The sequence below is a fragment of the Pavona decussata genome, unplaced genomic scaffold (assembly GCF_977016875.1).
Source record: "Pavona decussata unplaced genomic scaffold, jaPavDecu1.1 SCAFFOLD_37, whole genome shotgun sequence".
In the NCBI taxonomy this organism is placed as follows: domain Eukaryota; kingdom Metazoa; phylum Cnidaria; class Anthozoa; order Scleractinia; family Agariciidae; genus Pavona; species Pavona decussata.
In genome coordinates this window covers 3137316-3153823 of record NW_028145459.1, presented here as the reverse complement: position 1 = coordinate 3153823, position 16508 = coordinate 3137316, and the positions used below count along the sequence as shown (strand labels likewise).

Sequence of the window (16508 nt, the reverse complement as noted above, 5' to 3'; positions counted from 1 at the left end):
CAGACGTGCAAAAATATAACAAGATTCTGTTGTGATCTCGCCCGAAAACATTAAACTTCAGCTGAAACCTTTCCACCAACAATTGTCGTTTCGTTAAACAGCTAATCCTTTTTCCAGGTTAGAAGGTAATGATCAAAAAGGTTTTAACTTTTGGCGAGTATTTTGCGAGAACTGACTACCAAAAACCGACAAAACGAAACGAAGCAATTTAATGCGTGGCGAATGGTAATTTTGAAACAAGGCAAATATTACTTATGAATGTTGTGCCGCTAGCACGAAGGCCGCGGAGACAAATGATGGCTCAGAGAATTAACTGTGTAGCGTATGAAACATACATTGAAGACTTAATTCTCAGATCCATCAAATATTACTTACCCTGCATAAGCTAGGATTGTTTAAACTGCTCCAGATCGGACAAAAAGGAAAAAGTGGTAGCACAGATAACCAATAACTCACCTGAAACTCCTTTGATGTAGAATTTGTACTTTACAAAGAAAAACCGCCGTAAAGGCAATTGTCGCCCAGAAATGTTGGCGTCCGTAATTAAGTTAAAATTAAAAAAAAAATGTAGCTTCAGTTCAAGCTATTCGCTTTCCCTGATATAATGGAGTTTATTTTTTTTTCCTTTTATGGTCGTAAAGAAAGGAAATTAGAAGATAATGTGGCGCATAAACAAGATATATAACATACAAAATATGTGCATTAATTTCCGCGGACCCTGACGGAACCATGAAATCCTAATTTTTCAGACTTGTAATAGGTTTCAAAGATATCAACGTCTCTAAAACATAAACACCAGGTCCGTCTTTCAGTTTTATGAAATGAATTTGAAATAAAAAAATGTTAAAAAGGCCTGTTTTGCTGGCCTCAAAACAACATTTGAAGTCGATTAAAACCTATTACATCCAATTCCATTTCGGCGATAAGCGGATTGCTATTGCAAACTCAATAAAAGATTAGGAAGACGTAGGAAATCAGATTAACATCCACACAAAAGGTAGCTGATAAAATGATCTACTGTGCAGGGTGAGTGTCCGGCTGAAAATCAAACAGAGTGTAGCTTCGATCTTATCATTTTGTAACCTGAATGTTATTCAATTCAACTACAAGTTCTCGAAATAAAGAAAGCCACCTGTCACCTGTCCAGTAAACAATTACTTGTATTTGTGTTCTTTCATTAAGGACTATATCTCCTTTTGCCACTGCGCATAGGTTCTGCGCATCTCGGGACTGTTGGGGGAATGGAAACAAATGTTTGGTTTTATCAACGATAACGATACTTTATTTAACGTGGGATTTACGCTTAGCTTAAGGACGGTGCCTACTATTGTTACTGCGCATACGTTCTGCGCATCTCGAGATACTCGGGTTTCCTATGGGTGGTGCCTAATAATACAGGGATATTTTTGCACGCTTTAAAACTATGCGGAGAAAGCAGAACTTAGCAAGTGATTTTGGTATCCAAAAAGAAAAGTGCGAGTAACCATGCAATTTTCAGAGATAATAAAGCTTCAATTTGGAAAAAAAGCGCCATACATTGCTTTGTATTTTACTGGTTTGGAAGTTTCCATACATTTGTCTGTATAGCGAACCAGCCGTGAACTGCTACTAAAAATAGCTCGCGGGAAAAAAATTCAGGGAAATGTATGGAAAGTTCAAAACACGACTGGACGCTTTCTGGCACAGCTACATCCCTCCAATTTTTTCCTTAAAATCCTTTCCCTAGTTCCAAAAGTTTCCAATTCATGAATTTTTCAGAAGCGATGTTTTATGAAAATTATTTGACATCGGATTCCCATACAAACACTGTTATTTCAGACGTGTTTGCCTACTCGTCAAAATGGCGTCGAAAACCGTGATAAGGCCTATCATGTCGAAGCTCATACTTGCACATGGTCGAGCGTAAGGTGATAAGATCTCTAATTGCAGTTGGGGCTTTGTCCGATACATATAATAGTCGGTTTCTTTGAGTTTCCATGTATGAGAGTGATTCTTTGCATGAGCTCTTGGAACCCTGGGGATTTGGATTTTTTTTTGAAAGCTCACATTGGTCCAGTGATCACTGGTAGTGATGAGTCGGTCGTAGGCGAAAACAATAGAGACGCTCCCTCCCTCCTGTATTCTCGTTTTTATAGAGATCGATGTTTTTTCAATTTGTCTTCATTCCAAATGCTTGTGCTTTTAGGCGAACTAATTACGGACATCCTAATGCTCTATGTAAATTTGCACACGTAGTTTAACAAAATATCCCAGCTTTGACTTAATTCTGTTAGATGATGTAAGGACGCTGAAAAGTGTTAAACAATAAAAATACGAACAATGTAGAAGCTCACTCTTGTAATATTTTATTATTGGTTTACTTGGGTTTATCTATTGTTCGGTGTTGGGAAGCGATACAACATATGCGTTATTTACGCGAATATTCGAATCAAAGGGATAAAAATATCAAAAAGTTCAATGGTTTGTCCTCCTATTTATGTTTTAGTATAATGCTGATCTAGCTCTGATCAAATGTTGTTTTCTCCTGGTATAGATTTGGTATAAGCAGGTGTTCTGTTTTGGATTGTTTCCCAGGAAATTGATCCTTCTACCAAATATGTTTAAAATAAGTTTTTCCTCAAGAACAATAGATTGTTTACATAAGGTCAAGCCGTAATTTATTGTATCTGACCTTAAGTTAACCTTTCGCTGGCATTTGCCTGGAAATGGCTATCCTTCTTGTTTTTTATCGTTTTCTAGTAAAGATATTCAGTGTTTCTTACCGAATCTATACCAGCCGATATCTTGTTATTTAAGTTATTTTTTACTGTATTTATTTAAATAACAATAATCTTTAGATCTTTTCATTTGAAGGTGACTTTCAATGTCAACACTTTTGTTCTGTAACCACATACTGTATTTTTAATAAGGTAGCTGAAAGTTGTAAACACGTACACCTTAATTTATGGAAATAGGCGTGCACTTGTAGTACCGCCTTTCTTCTTGGAAAGTTGTTGTTTTACAACAAGAACACTGAACACTGCTTGAAACTTCATGTGAGTATATTACAAACTCATGATTGTGAATGTGTAGTTTGTATCGATACAAATATTCCTTGTAATTTTTATATTTCTCCCGTTGCTTTGTTTTGGTTGGACATATCGAAGAACCTAGTGAAAATCTTGAAACAACGGTACATTTTTCACAGTAAATAAAGGGAAGGTACCATTACCAATTCCAACACTAACCAATTATAGAAGGGCTTACGTAAGCCTATGTTAGTAGTTGATGAGTTTTTGACAGTAGGTTGTCAATCATACTCCAACCAACATAAAAGCAACGCGAGAAGTTCTTCGCATGAGAATGTTGTATTGAAGCTGTAAGGAGAACTTGTAAGAATATAGACAAGCCTTGAACAACAATTGTGTGTGCCTATTGAACTCAACCCATGGAGTACGCTGAGCTAGTAACCCCCTTGGTTAGACGAGAATCGTTTCAACAAATTGGTGGACGAATCGGGTTTCGACCCAGAGTACATTCAAGCGGGCACCCAAACCACCAGCGCTCCCGACGGGACCGAAATGCGACGCTTTCAGAGGGCCTCAACGAGCGTTTCGACGTCAGTGGCCTCAAGAACTACCGGATAACAGTTTACATTCAGTTGCCGCGCAGTTCTTCCCTCCATAGAGAGCAGTCCGTCTTCCGTGCTGTTCAAGCCTGCGAAGGAAACAGAGGAAACCAAAGAGCGACTTCTCAACACTTTGCACTAGTACTTATCATGCCTGGTCGCAGAAAACGCTCCGCTCGCCATCGCGCCTGCATTGAAAAGTTTCTAGGGACTAAATGCCTCATTTGCTTCACACCACAAGAAACCTTTTCGAAACCCTTATCCTGTTGTGGGTATCGAATACATGAGGATTGCCTTCTATCATGTTTCCGCTTCGCAGTTGGGAACATGAGAGATTGTTGTCCTCATTGTAGGTCACCTATTACTCCCCATAATCACGGCCAACCAGCTCCCCGGGGGCCCAACATATTTTGTTTCGAGACCGTTTCCTATCCCCCACCACCCCCTCCACCTCCCGACTGGGAAAGTGAATTTAATATTTTTGATTTTTTGGAGCCGGATGACATTGAGGAATTATTTCTCAGTCATCCTATTCCACCCCCACCTCCGGGATGGGTAAGCTTCCGTCGCGGTCGGCAGTCTGAAGACCGCCGCCGTTGATTCAAATACAACAAATCAACTACAAAAACACACACACACACACACACACACAAAAAAAAACCCTATTTAATCCTTGGGTATGTAATTTTTATCGGTTCTGAATGGCCAACATTATATTATTGGCAGTTTATTTCTCTATATATATATTCAAGTTACTCCGCTATTCTATTGTGTATAATGATAAAGGAATACATGTTTCCTACCTCTCGTTTTCAAAACCCTTGCGATTGTCTTCTGAGGTTTCTTGTTCGTACTATCTCCGCGTACGTTCTCTCTTTTTTATTTCTTGTGTTCCTTTCTCATTTGCACGCAGTACAGCGGTTTATATATGTCTAGTAACGACCCGTTTAGGGTTATCGCAAACCCTCGCTTAATTCGTGGGTTCATCTTTTTCATTTTTCGTACAGTGTGAGTTTCTCAATTCCTTTTTCTTTCTTTGTGAGCTCGGGACTAGCTCACTCTGAGAAGGGAGAATATGTTAAACAATAAAAATACGAACAATGTAGAAACTCACTCTTGTAATATTTTATTATTGGTTTACTTGGGTTTATCTATTGTTCGGTGTTGGGAAGCGATACAACATATGCGTTATTTACGCGAATATTCGAATCAAAGGGATAAAAATATCAGAAAGTTCAATGGTTTGTTCTTCTATTTATGTTTTAGTATAATGCTGATCTAGCTCTGATCAAATGTTGTTTTCTCCTGGTATAGATTTGGTATAAGCAGGTGTTCTGTTTTGGATTGTTTCCCAGGAAATTGATCCTTCTACCAAATATGTTTAAAATAAGTTTTTCCTCAAGAACAATAGATTGTTTACATAAGGTCAAGCCGTAATTTATTGTATCTGACCTTAAGTTAACCTTTCGCTGGCATTTGCCCGGTAAATGGCCATCCTTCTTGTTTTTTATCGTTTTCTAGTAAAGATATTCAGTGTTTCTTACCGAATCTATACCAGCCGATATCTTGTTATTTAAGTTATTTTTTACTGTATTTATTTAAATAACAATAATCTTTAGATCTTTTCATTTGAAGGTGACTGTCAATGTCAACCCTTTGGTCTGTAACCACATACTGTATTTTTAATAAGGTAGCTGAAAGTTGTAAACACGTACACCTTAATTTATGGAAATAGGCGTGCACTTGTAGTACCGCCTTTCTTCTTGGAAAGTTGTACATGTTGTTTTACAACAAGAACACTGAACACTGCTTGAAACTTCATGTGAGTATATTACAAACTCATGATTGTGAATGTGTAGTTTTTATCGATACAAATATTCCTTGTAATTTTTATATTTCTCCCGTTGCTTTATTTTGGTTGGACATATCGAAGAACCTAGTGAAAATCTTGAAACAACGGTACATTTTTCACAGTAAATAAAGGGAAGGTACCATTACCAATTCCAACACTAACCAATCATAGAAGGGCTTACGTAAGCCTATGTTAGTAGTTGATGAGTTTTTGACAGTAGGTTGTCAATCATACTCCAACCAACATAAAAGCAACGCGAGAAGTTCTTCGCATGAGAATGTTGTATTGAAGCTGTAAGGAGAACTTGTAAGAATATAGACAAGCCTTGAACAACAATTGTGTGTGCCTATTGAACTCAACCCATGGAGTACGCTGAGCTAGTAACCCCCTTGGTTAGACGAGAATCGTTTCAACAAATTGATGGACGAATCGGGTTTCGACCCAGAGTACATTCAAGCGGGCACCCAAACCACCAGCGCTCCCGACGGGACCGAAATGCGACGCTTTCAGAGGGCCTCAACGAGCGTTTCGACGTCAGTGGCCTCAAGAACTACCGGATAACAGTTTACATTTAGTTGCCGCGCAGTTCTTCCCTCCGTAGAGAGCAGTCCGTCTTCCGTGCTGTTCAAGCCTGCGAAGCAAACAGAGGAAACCAAAAAGCGACTTCTCAACACTTTGCACTAGTACTTATCATGCCTGGTCGCAGAAAACGCTCCGCTCGCCATCGCGCCTGCATTGAAAAGTTTCTAGGGACTAAATGCCTCATTTGCTTCACACCACAAAAAACCCCTTCAAAACCCTTATCCTGTTGTGGGTATCGAATACATGAGGATTGTCTTCTCTCATGTTTCCGCTTCGCAGTTGGGAACATGAGAGATTGTTGTCCTCATTGTAGGTCACCTATTACTTCCATAATCACGGCCAACCAGCTCCCCGGGGGCCCAACATATTTTGTTTCGAGACCGTTTCCTATCCCCCACCACCCCCTCCACCTCCCGACTGGGAAAGTGAATTTAATATTTTTGATTTTTTGGAGCCGGATGACATTGAGGAATTATTTCTCAGTCATCCTATTCCACCCCCACCTCCGGGATAGGTAAGCTTCCGTCGCGGTCGGCAGTCTGAAGACCGCCGCCGTTGATCCAAATACAACAAATCAACAACAAAAGCACACACACACACACACAAAAAAACCTATTTAATCCTTGGGTATTAATTTTTATCGGTTCTGAATGGCCAACATTATATTATTGGCAGTTTATTTCTCTATATATATATTCAAGTTACTCCGCTATTCTATTGTGTATAATGATAAAGGAATACATGTTTCCTACCTCTCGTTTTAAAAACCCTTGCGATTGTCTTCTGAGGTTTCTTGTTCGTACTATCTCCGCGTACGTTCTCTCTTTTTTATTTCTTGTGTTCCTTTCTCATTTGCACGCAGTACAGCGGTTTATATATGTCTAGTAACGACCCGTTTAGGGTTATCTCGCAAACCCTCGCTTAATTCGTGGGTTCATCTTTTTCATTTTTCGTACAGTGTGAGTTTCTCAATTCCTTTTTCTTTCTTTGTAAGCTCGGGACTAGCTCACTCTGAGAAGGGAGAATATGTTAAACAATAAAAATACAAACAATGTAGAAACTCACTCTTGTAATATTTTATTATTGGTTTACTTGGGTTTATCTATTGTTCGGTGTTGGGAAGCGATACAACATATGCGTTATTTACGGGAATATTCGAATCAAAGGGATAAAAATATTAAAAAGTTCAATGGTTTGTCCTTCTATTTTTTGTTTTAGTATAATGCTGATCTAGCTCTGATCAAATGTTGTTTTCTCCTGGTATAGATTTGGTATAAGCAGGTGTTCTGTTTTGGATTGTTTCCCAGGAAATTGATCCTTCTACCAAATATGTTTAAAATAAGTTTTTCCTCAAGAACAATAGATTGTTTACATAAGGTCAAGCCGTAATTTATTGTATCTGACCTTAAGTTAACCTTTCGCTGGCATTTGCCTGGAAATGGCCATCCTTCTTGTTTTTTGTCGTTTCCTTGTAAAGATATTCAGTGTTTCTTACCGAATCTATACCAGCCGATATCTTGTTATTTAAGTTATTTTTTACTGTATTTATTAAAATAACAATAATCTTTAGATCTTTTCATTTGAAGGTGACTTTCAATGTCAACACTTTTGTTCTGTAACCACATACTGTATTTTTAATAAGGTAGCTGAAAGTTGTAAACGCGTACACCTTAATTTATGGAAATAGGCGTGCACTTGTAGTACCGCCTTTCTTCTTGGAAAGTTGTTGTTTTACAACAAGAACACCACTCAGGTTAGCCTAAAAAACACTCCGGTTAGCCTAAAGAGCACTCCGGTTAGCCTAAATAGCACATAGGTTAGTTTAAAGGGGGACAAGAACATAGCTTTCTTAACATTTAAATCGAATTTACAGTGGTAGATACATCCATCTGAAGTGAGGTTAATTAATAACAGGGATGGCTCAATAAGAGTATCATGTTCGCGTCTCCACGCTGTTAGATCGCTAGTGGTGTCTGTTCGAGTTCGCTTTTTGATGCATATAGCGTGCTCGCCATCAATTCCGGCCGTTCTCGCGTTCCCGGGATGCACCTGTGTTTACGGGAAATCTGGTTCCTCACCGCTCGTCATGACATCGACATCTTTGCCCGACACATCGCTGGGGTGGACAACACCATCGCTGATCATCTCAGTCGCTGGCACTTATCTCCAGTCCATCACCTTCGCTTTGACGACTTGACCACTGACACCCCCACCACACACATTCTCTGTCCACCTGAATTGTTTCAGTTCGAGATTGACTGCTAATCTGACCTTTTCTCTCCCTCTCCAGGCTCTTCTGCTCAAGCCACCAACACACCACCTACATCCTTGTATTCTCAGCTTCAGCACCGCGTTTCGCAGATACAACATCAGGCTTATGCCCCAGGAACACTGCGCAACTTACACTCTCAGTGGAATTCTTTCCACCGTTTTTGCCAAGATTTCTCGTTGGTTCCTCTTCCAGCGTCACCTTCGACCATCTCCTCCTACGCGGTTTTCCTCACTCAGCGGACCTCTTCATATCAGTATATTCTGGGTCACCTCAACGCAGTCCGATTGTTACACCTCTACCATGGTCTGTCAACTGACTCGTTCACTCGCTTCGAAGTTTCCCTCACCAAGAAAGGTCTCAAGCGCGTTTTGGGTACCGCTTCTCGTCAAAAACATCCCCTTACGCCCTCGATTTTACTCGACATCTACCATGTTTTGGACATGCACTGCCCACCTCACACCATGTTTTGTTTCTGGTGGCTTTCTTTTCCTTTCTGCGCAAGTCTAACCTAGTCTCGTCCACAGCTTCCGCCTTTGACCGCCATCGCGACCTCACTAGGAGCGACATCAAATTCACGACCTCTGGGTGTTTCCTCCGCATTAAATGGTCCAAGACACGCCAACATAAGGAAGGCATCCATATTGTCCCTCTGCCCAGCATTCCACATTCACCTCTTTGTCCAGTCACCGCCATCCATCCCTACTTCAGCTTGGTGCCTGCTAGTCCTGACGATCCGTTCTTCTGCTTTCCTACCAGCCTTACTCCAGTCACTGCGTCCTTCTTCACTACGACTCTCAAGAAACTACTTGGCAAACTCGGCCTTGCACCTACGAACTATTCCCCTCATAGTTTTCGCCGGGGCGGTGCCACTTTTGCGTTCCAGGCAGGAGTTCCGGAACATTTGCTCCAACTCCACGGCGACGGGCGCTCTGATGCTTACAAGCAATACCTAACACTACCGCTGTGTGCGCGCTCTTCGGTAGCTGACATTATGGCCGCAGGCCTCTTCAGTCACAATTGCTGATTCCACGCATTCCTACGGTTATACAGTTTCTTTCCTTATACAAATATATATTTTTTTTCAATATTTTTCATCTACACGTTTGAGCCAACTCCTTTTCTACTTCCTTTGGGGCGCAACATTGTAATTTTCATCAATAAACATAATTCTTTGGCCCAAACGTGTCTGCGTGTTTATCACTAGGTAGTAAATTTCGAGTTTTGATTCATCAAAGAGGTTAATTAATAACAGGGATGGCTCAATAAGAGTATCATGTTCGCGTCTCCACGCTGTTAGATCGCTAGTTGTGTCTGCTAGGTTCGTGTTCGAGTTCGCTTTCCCTTCCGCCCTCCCGGGGGCGCAACATTGTAATTTTCATCAATAAACAGAATTCTTTGGCCCAAACGTGTCTGCGTGTTTATCACTAGTTAGTAATTTCGAGTTTTGATTCATCAAAAGATACGAGTCAAAACGCGCCTTTTAACATGTTAATATAACAATAAAAAAGTTAAAAAAAATTTGAGCAAAATGCTCCCCCGTCTCTGCTCCCCCCCTACCCCCCTCATTGGGGTAGAGTTACTGAGCGCAGTCTCTGCAGAGTCCCACCCTCACCGGTCCACCCGCCGAGGGGGCTCCGAAAACCTGATGAAGCTGAAAACATTATATATAGGACGCGACATTTCCCTCCCATGTGGGACACATTTTCTTAGACGTGCACGAGGCACCTCCTCATTTTGGTGCGAAGCTTGTTTTCGTCCTATAGCGTCATAAAATCCCTTTTTTCGTTCACAACTCTGACAGAAGTCTTGAACGCGTGGATTTCTTGACATCTCTTGGGTTGATGTCGATTACATCAAGGATTTTCTTGAAAATGTTCGTCTTAAATAGCTCCCCGGTTAGCTTAACGGTTAGCACTTTATGTTGGGGTTGTTCATGCCTCGCATGCCTTGCATGTTTAGCTCATGCCTCGCACGTCTGGCTCGCATATTGTAAACACTCCCCACGGCCCGAAAACAAAGAACGCGACCGAGAATTTAAAGAATTTGATAACACGACAGAAAACGTAGCTCGTACCAGCCTAGTACAAAAAACGAGACCGAGAACAATAACTCGTGGCCCGAAGTCTTATCTCTCGGCCCATCGCGACCCCAAAAAGAAAAAAGAATTTGATAATGCTACCGACACCTTAACTCGGTCCGCCTTACGGCCCGAGTAATAACTCAATTAAGAAAGCCAAACGCAAATATTCGGAGGAATTGGACGCAAGTAAATGTGATCCACGTAAAACATGGCGGTTAATCAATGAACTCCAATCTCGCCAATGCAAATCTACTAAAGTCTCTCAGATTAAATCAGGGCATCAAGTCTTTACTTCACCCGAAGACATAGCAGAGGCGTTTAACAACCATTTTACTAGTATTGGCCAGACTCTAGCCCGTGAAATTCTTACTGTAGACTTTGATCCGCTTTACTATGTGAAACCCTCTGACAGGGTATTTTCTTTCGAAAGGATCAATGTCCAAGAAGTGGCCAACTTAGTAAAAGGTATCGATGGAGGGAAGGCCACTGGTCTTGACAATATTCCATGCAAACTGTTAAAAATAGCCGCTGATGTCGTCGCGCCTTCTTTAACGTGGATGTTTAATCAATCACTACTGACTGGTATCTACCCTTCCCACTGGAAGCTGCCTAAGGTAACACCTATCTTTCAGACTGGATCCAAGACTGACTTAAACAACTATCGGCCTATATCCATAATACCTGCTGTGGCCAAAATCTTTGAAAAAATTATATATGACCAACTATATAATTATCTAAATGTAAAATGATTTATTAACCAGTTGCCAGTCTGGCTTTCGTTCTTTACACAGCACGCTCACTGCCTTGTTGGAGACTAGCAACAACTGGTGTGTGAATGTTGACAAAGGTCTACTCAATGGTGTAATTTTCATTGACTTAAAGAAAGCCTTTGACACTATAGATCACGAAATCATCTTGCAAAAACTTACCAAATATGGGGTGGATCAAGATGCACTGAAATGGTTTAAGTCTTACCTAACAAATCGTTTACAACGATGCAATGTAAACAATCACCTCTCCAGTGCAACCCCTTTAAACTGTGGTGTTCCCAAAGGATCAATAATTATAAGGTCCTCTACTCTTTTTGATCTATATAAATGACTTACCAAACTGCTTGAGCCTTGGCTCCCCTAGAATGTACGCTGATGATACGAATGTTACTTTTGCTACATCTGACATGCTTGGTCTTAAGACCCAAATCAATACTGAACTGAAAAGCATTAATCTCTGGCTCAGAGCGAACAAGTTGAGCCTCAATGTGGCAAAAACTGAGTTTATGGTCATTAGCTCACGTCAAAAACTGCAGTCTTTAAATGACAAAACAATAAATATTAATGTATAGAGGGAGTCAAAATAAACCAAACAGATAATAGCAAAGCTCTCGGACTGAACATAGATGAAAACCTATCCTGGAAGGAGCACATACACGCAATTTAAAAAAAAGTCGCTCCCAGTATCGGTGCACTTAAGCGAGTCAGACCTTTAATTTCAATGCACACCGCTATTGAAATATTCAAAGGTCTTATCGAGCCACATTTTGATTACTGCAGTGTTGTTTGGGATGGCTAGTCTCAACAGCTGAGTGAGAAACTACAAAAATTACAAAATCGCGCTGCCAGAGTAATTACTAAATCAAGTTATAATACGAACTCTAGCTATCTTCTCAACTCTCTCAGCTGAGACAACTTATCCGTTAGAAGGACGAAGCAAAAGGCAAATTTAATGTACAAATGCGTCAACAAGCTCGCCCCAAATTATCTTTGTAACATGTGCACTCCGAGAACTTTGTCTTTCGATCTTCGTGACGCAAGTCAAAAATTGCACTTACTGAAACCGAGAACTGACTACCTGAAGCGTAGTTTCATCAAAAAGTCTAGTCGCAGGGACCAAATGTTTGTCGAATTCAGTCAAACTGGTTTGCATTCGTGGGACATGTCCTCTTCGTTTGAAAAAGTACAAGTCACTGTGACCAAATTAAAAAAAAAAAAAACAAACCCTGTTTAGCATTATAAGTTCCCGCCAAATTTTTCCGCTGTAGAGAATGCGTGACCGACAGTCCTATTTCAAATTTTAATTGGATCTTTTACTTTACCTAGTTGACCTGGAGATTAAAAATTAGTACATTTGTCTGCATTGGAGGCCTTGATAGAATAGTGGCTTTTATTGGTTCTCTATTAGCAATAGGAGACTCTGTAAAGAAACTCCGAGTAGTTTTATTGTGTTTTTTTAGCTGATTTATTTCAATGTTTTTCGCTTAATTCAGTAAATTCGGTTCCATTATTTATGACCGTTGCTCTACTTCTCCGCGAATTTCAGTGAAAGCGCGCGAACGTTTTGCGATGTGTGACAGGACCCAGCGCGAAACCCTTCAAAGGACTTGTCCCCCCTCACTCCTGATACAAGTCCCTACAACTTGTTCCCAAGTGTGTGCCGGCCGACCCTTTACAGTGGCCAAATTACCGTATCAAACGTTCTCTGTTGATAAAGTCAAAAAAATCGTTTCCACTCCCCCCCCGCCAACGCAACACCACAGTGTTTTTAATTAACCATATCTAGACGGTATCTGCCCGCCGCGACTTTATACATAAATAACTTTTTTAAGATTTGCGTAAATTGGTTACTATTTCAAAAATTTATCTGGAAACAATTTCGTTTGGTTGGTTGGGTTGTCAATTTTTGACTGGCCGTTTTTATCCCATTTTTAAATGAAGAAAAATTCCTTTTCCTTTTTATGTTTTTAGCTCATATTATTGTTCTCTTAGTGGCTTTGATTACTTTTCGTGCAATTTTGGTATTTTGCTAAAGACTTGGGGAAATCGAGAAATCCAAGATGGCGGATCCAAGATTGCCGCCAGTTGGCAGTTATGAATCGTTGTGGCCTTCAAACGAATCATCTTTGGATGTACTATTTATACTTTAGATAGATTTTATACTAGCGTAGTAATGGAGAGGGGTGGGGGGGGGGGTGGACAGGGGGCCAGGGGGGGAGGCCCGGAAGAAGAAATAAAGGCCAGTCTAGATAAGGTCAAACAAAACAAAACAAGTTGGGTTTGAAAAACAATCAATTCGTGAATTGTTTACCGTGGCGACAGGTGGCTTTCTTTATTTGGCGAGGTTGTAGTTGAATTGAATAACATTCAGGTTATAAATGATAAGATCGAATCTACAGTCTGTTTGCCTTATCGCCGAACACTCAAAATCGCAGAGTAGACTTTATTACTTACTGTTGTGGATATTAATCTGATTTCCTGTGAATTTTGACAATTTTTTTCTGGAGGTTGACTAGCAATCGACTGAATGGAATTGGATGAAATAGGTGTTGATCGACTTCAAATGTTGTTTTGAGGCCAGCGGCACAGGCCTTTAACATTGTTTAATATTAATTTCAAGTTTATTTCATAAAACTTAAAAGAAGGACCTCGTGTTTGTTTTTTTGAGACGTTAATATCTTTGAAACCTATTATAAGTGAGGATACCTATCTTTCGAGTTAGGAACCGAGTTGGGAACCGAGTTAGGAACCGAGTTAGGAACCGAGTTAGGAACCGAGTTAGGAACCGAGTTGGGAACCGAGTTGGGAACCGAGTTAGGAACCCATATATCGATTAGATATATATGTACCGATTGTTTTTTCTTTCATCTGGGGAGAGAAAAACTTCCTGTGTACCTGTAACAGTTGCCAGGTCGGAATCCATCAGTAGAAAGTGTCCATATTCCCACTGTATGAATATTATATCTACACCAGAACGTAAACACCGTACATTTTTAGACTGTACGTGATTTTAGCTCTCCTGTAGCTCACTAAACCTTCTATTTTATGTGGTAAATTCCTTAAGTCGCCGTCTTTCACCTCAGCTGGCCGCACTTCCATGCGATTGTTTGATTTTGCCAGGTTCATTCCTGAAAGTCACCGTTGTGGTTCAGAAACACAGCAATTTTCAGGTAGATCGAAACCGATTAATGGTGTACATTTTGGAGATAAAAACGGATTCGAGTAATTCAGTCATCGCTGACAGGACAGTATGGCTGAAGGCTGAAAACAGCATAACCAACTTTCCAGGAACGCCTCGGGCTCGTATCTCGCCTTCATATTTGTTCACTGTGATTTTCAATCTATCAAAGTCAAGCTTTTAAAGGCACACCACAGGATCTCTCTCAAGAGTTTGTAGCTGTTGCGTTTTCTTGGGGTCCAAAACACGATAAAATGCAATAAATTATTCACGGCTAAAATCAAAGACCTTCGCTCTACAATATCTCGGCCAAATATCATCCAAATCGCGTTCGAATTGCTCGTTTTGGCAATACTTCTTTTGATAGCGGCTCTTTTAAAAGTGGCGATAAACAACTATGTATTTGACCCCTCGATCTTTCATGAGCCTGTGAAAACCTGCGGTAATTGAGACCATTGCATGACTTAAATTTCGATGTCCGAGATTTGCCACGATCCAGGTTTCAAGTACATAATAGCCTTAAATCACTTAATGACTTGTTTGTTTCCTTTGAATTCAGCAAACCTTTCTTTCCGCGACAGTGTGGGGCGCGCGAAACCTAATGGGGTGCGAAAAGGAACAAATGAGAGGAGAGGGGAGCGAGAGTGGATGAAAACGCCAACAGAGGCTACAAATAGGCTGGGTAGCGGTCCTTTTCTTTTCGGGGCTCGCAATATTTTTTCCGCTCTTTCTCGTGCCCCTCTCGTTCACATTTGCACTTTAGTCTTAGAAAAACATGGTTTAAGTTTCGTTGTAAACTGCTTCATTGATTCATTGTTAGATCGATTAAAACAAAGTTATTACAAGAAAATTGTTGACAATGAGTGGTCATCCCGACTATAACCTGACTGACTTCAAAATCCTTGGTTCAACTTCAAATAGGGCATTCTATTTCTAACCAGGCGAAACCCCTAGTTTAGAGGTAAAGTGCTGATCGGAACTGATGCTAGGCTAATACAAAGACGATTTATTTTGAAAAACAACAACAACAACAACAACAACAAACAGCCAAAAATTTGTCTCAAATCAATAACCAAATCGCCCAAAGTTTGTTTAACTCCTTACTCGGTTCCTAACTCGGTTTCTAACTCGGTTCCCAACTCGCTCCCTAACTCGGTTCCTAACTCGGTTCCCAACTCGGTTCCTAACTCGGTTCCCAACTCGGTTGTTAGTTTATCTCATTATAAGTCTGAAAAATTAGGATTTCATGGTTCCGTCAGGGTCCGCGGAAATTAATGCACATATTTCGTATGTTATATCTTGTTTATGCGCCACATTATCTTCCAATTTCCTTCTTTACGACCATAAAAGGGGAAAAAATAAACTCCATTATATCAGAAAAAGCGAATAGCTTGAACTGAAGGTACAGTGGTTTTTTTTTAAACTTAATTACGGACAACAACATTTCTGGGCGGCAATTGCATTTACGGCGGTTTTCTTTGTAAAGTACAAATTCTACGTCAAAGGAGTTTCAGGTGAGTTATTGGTTATCTGTGTTATTTCTTTTTTCTTTTTGTCCGATCTGGAGCAGTTTAAACAATCCTAGCTTATGCAGGGTAAGTAATATTTGATGGATCAGAGAATTAAGTCTGCAATGCATGTTTCATACGCTACACAGTTAATTCTCTGAGCCATCATTTGTCTCCGCGGCCTTCGTGCTAGCGGCACAACATTCATAAGTAATATTTGCCTTGTTTCAAAATTACCATTCGCCACGCATTAAATTACTTCGAGTTTCGTTTTGTCGGTTTTTTGTAGTCAGTTCTCGCAAAACACTCGGCAAAAGTTATTATCTTTTGATAAGGACCATCTAACCTGGAAAAAGGATTAGCCGTTTAATGAAACGACAATTGTTGGTGGAAAGGTTTCAGCTGAAGTTTAATGTTTTCGGGCGAGACCACATCAGAATCTTTTTATATTTTTGCACGTCTGCTCAATTACGGAAACGGACAATTGTCTACATAATGGACCTAATTTGGCTTCCCCATGAAAGCGTGTGGATTAATAATCCTTTTCCAATAAATTTCAACATTACGCAAACAGAAAGAAGTAAAAACAGGTCAAACAGCTGCAAGAGTGAGGCCGAAAGCTACCAATTTCATTGCGTCGGCGGAAGGAAAAATACTTG

At 40.3% G+C, this 16508-nt stretch overlaps 1 long non-coding RNA gene across 1 annotated transcript; it reads right to left on the bottom strand.

The window, feature by feature from the left end:
- Positions 1-4710: 4710 nt before the first annotated feature.
- On the bottom strand, positions 4711-7890 carry LOC146484064 (uncharacterized). Its single transcript, XR_014863731.1, has 2 exons — positions 7665-7890; positions 4711-5261 (listed from the first exon to the last, which is right to left on the bottom strand). It is a non-coding gene; the product is annotated as an uncharacterized LOC146484064 (long non-coding RNA).
- Between the last annotated feature and the right edge of the window lie 8618 nt (positions 7891-16508).